This window comes from Ovis canadensis, chromosome 7 (assembly GCF_042477335.2).
Source record: "Ovis canadensis isolate MfBH-ARS-UI-01 breed Bighorn chromosome 7, ARS-UI_OviCan_v2, whole genome shotgun sequence".
In the NCBI taxonomy this organism is placed as follows: domain Eukaryota; kingdom Metazoa; phylum Chordata; class Mammalia; order Artiodactyla; family Bovidae; genus Ovis; species Ovis canadensis.
In genome coordinates this window covers 54,716,686-54,719,983 of record NC_091251.1, presented here as the reverse complement: position 1 = coordinate 54,719,983, position 3,298 = coordinate 54,716,686, and the positions used below count along the sequence as shown (strand labels likewise).

Below are 3,298 nucleotides of genomic sequence, written 5' to 3'. Positions count from 1 at the left end.
CCAAATCATCCCACCCTCTCCCTCTCCCTCTGAGTCCAAAAGTCCGCTATACATATCTGTGTCTCTTTTGCTGTCTTGCATACAGGGTCATCATTGCCATCTTTCTAAATTCCATATATATGTGTTAGTATACTGTATTGGTGTTTTTCTTTCTGGCTTACTTCACTCTGTATAATCGGCTCCAGTTTCATCCATCTCATCAGAACTGATTCAAATGAATTCTTTTAAACGGCTGAGTAATACTCCATTGTGTATATGTACCACAGCTTTCTTATCCATTCATCTGCTGATGGACATCTAGGTTGTTTCCATGTCCTGGCTATTATAAACAGTGCTGCGATGAACATTGGGGTACACGTCTCTCTCTCAATTCTGGTTTCCTTGGTGTGTATGCCCAGAAGTGGGATTGCTGGGTCATATGGCAGTTCTATTTGCAATTTTTTTTAAGGAATCTCCACACTGTTTTCCATAGTGGTTGTATTAGTTTGCATTCCCACCAACAGTGTAGGAGGGTTCCCTTTTCTCCACACCCTCTCCAGCATTTATTGCTTGCAGATTTTTGGATCGCAGACATTCTGACTGGTGTGAAGTGGTACCTCATTGTGGTTTTGATTTGCATTTCTCTAATAATGAGTGATGTTGAGCATCTTTTCATGTGTTTGTTAGCCATCCATATGTCTTCTTTGGAGAAATGTCTATTTAGTTCTTTGGCCCATTTTTTGATTGGGTCGTTTATTTTTCTGGAATTGAGTTGCATAAGTTGCTTGTATATTTTTGAGATTAGTTGTTTGTCAGTTGTTTCATTTGCTATTATTTTCTCCCATTCAGAAGGCTGCCTTAAAAAATATGGAACGCTTCACGAATTTGCGTGTCATCCTTGCACAGGGGCCATGCTAATCTCTGTAGCGTTCCAATTTTAGTATATGTGCTGCCGAAGCAAACACAATACAGAGTATTTTTAAGTATATCTCATGAAGTTAATTTAAAAATGTTGAAACTTTAAAGTTGCAGGATACAAAATAAATACACAGAAATCTGTTGCAATTCTATACACTAGCAACAAAGGATCAGAAAGAGAAATTAAAGAAACAATCCCAGTTACCGTCACATTAAAAAGAATAAAATACCTAGGGACAAACCTCCCTAAGGAGGCAAAAGACCTGTACTCAGAAAACTATAAGATGCTGATGAAAGAAATTGAAGATGACACAAATTGATGGAAAGATATATTATGTTCTTGGATTGAAAGAATCAATATTGTTAAAATGGCTCTATTACCCAAGGCAATCTACAGATTCAGTGCAATTACTATCAAATTACCAATAGCATTTTTCATAGAACTAGAACCAAAAAATGTTAAAATGTTTCAGTTCAGTTCAGTCGCTCAGTCATGTCCCATTCTTTTCTGCCCCATGAATCATAGCATGCCAGGCCTCGTCCATCACCAACTCCCGGAGTTCACCCAGACTCACGTCCATCGAGTCCGTGATGCCATCCAGCGATCTCATCCTCTGTCATCCCCTTCTCCTCCTGTCCCCAATCCCTCCCAGCATCAGAGTTTTTTCCAATGAGTCAACTCTTTGCATGAGGTGGCCAAAGTACTGGAGTTTCAGCTTTAGCATCAGTCCTTCCAAAGAAATCCCAGGGCTGATCTCCTTCAGAATGGACTGGTTGGATCTCCTTGCGGTCCAAGGGACTCTCAAGAGTCTTCTCCAACACCATAGTTGGAGACACAAAAGATTCCAAATAGCCAAAGCCATCTTGAAGAAGAAAAACAGAGCTGAAAGAATCAGGCTCCATCACTTTAGACTACTACAAACCTATACTTATCACAACAATATGTTAATAGCACAAAAACAGAACTATAGGTCAATGGAACAGGATAGAAAGCCCAGAAATAAACTCGAGCACCTATGGTCGATTAATCTACAACAAAGGAAGCGGGAACATACAATACAGAAAAGACAGTCTATTCATTACATGGTGTTGGGAAAACTAGACAGCGACATGTTAAAGAAAAAAAAAAGAATTAGAACATTCTTTTAACACCATACAGAAAATAAACTCAAAATGGATTAAAGACCTAAATATAAGACCAGATACTATAAAATTCTTAGTGGAAAAATATCGGCAGGATGTTCTTTGACATAAATTGCAGCAATATTTTTTTGGTCCTGTCTCCTAGAATAATGGAAACAAAACCCAAACTAAACCAATAGGACCTAATTAAACCCCAAAGCTTTTGCACAGCAAAGGAAACCATAAACAAAATGAAAAGACAACCCACAGAATGGGAGAAAATACTTGCAAGAAAAGCAACTGACAAGAGATTAATCTTCAAGATTTACAAACAGATCATGTGGCTCAATATAAAAAAATAAATAAAATAAATAAATGGGCAGAAGACCTAAATAGACTTTCTTCCAAAAAGGACATACAGATGGTCAAGAGGCACATGAAAAGATCCTCAACATCGCTAATTATTAGAGAAATGCAAATCAAAACTGCAGTGAGTCATCGCCTCACACCAGTCAGAATGGCCATCATAAAAAGTTTACAAACAATAAATCCTGGAGAGTGTGGAGAAAAAGGAGTACTCCTACACTGTTGGTGGGAATGTAAATTGGTGCAGCCACTATGGAGAATAGTATTTCTGCTGTTATTTAATCACCAATTCATACCCAACTCTTTTAACCTCCACAGTCTATAGCCCACCAGGCTCCTGGGATTCTGGGATCTTGTCCATGGGATCTCCCAGGCAAGAATACTGGAGCAGGCTGCCATTTCCTTCTCCAGGCATGGAGCCCACATCTCCTGCACTGCCAGTGGGGGTTCCTTAAAAAAACTAAATATAGAGCTGCCATATATTCTAGCAATCCCACTCCTGGGCATATATCTAGAGAAAACCATAATCTGAAAAGATACATGCAGCTCAATGTTTATTGCAGCACTATTTACAATAGCTAAGACATGGAAGTAACCTAAATGGCCATTGACAGATGAATGGATAAAGAAAATGTGACTCATATTCACAATAGCAAACCACTCCAGGGTTCTTGCCTGGAGAATCCCATAGACATGCAGGATACAGTCCATAGGGTCGCAAAGAGTCAGACACAACTGAAGTGACTTAGCACGCATGCATGCACTATTCAGACATTTAAAAAAAGAATAAAATAATGCCATTTGCAGCAACATGGATGGACCAGGAGATTACCATACAAAGACAAGTATCATATGATATCACTTATATGCAGAATCTAAAAAAAACAAAATGATACAAATGAACTTATTTACA

General features: G+C 38.6%; 1 non-coding gene across 1 annotated transcript; it reads right to left on the bottom strand.

Moving 5' to 3' along the window:
- Window positions 1-840: 840 nt before the first annotated feature.
- Window positions 841-944, bottom strand: LOC138444528 (U6 spliceosomal RNA). The gene has a single exon (XR_011258545.1). It is a non-coding gene; the product is annotated as a U6 spliceosomal RNA (small nuclear RNA).
- Between the last annotated feature and the right edge of the window lie 2,354 nt (window positions 945-3,298).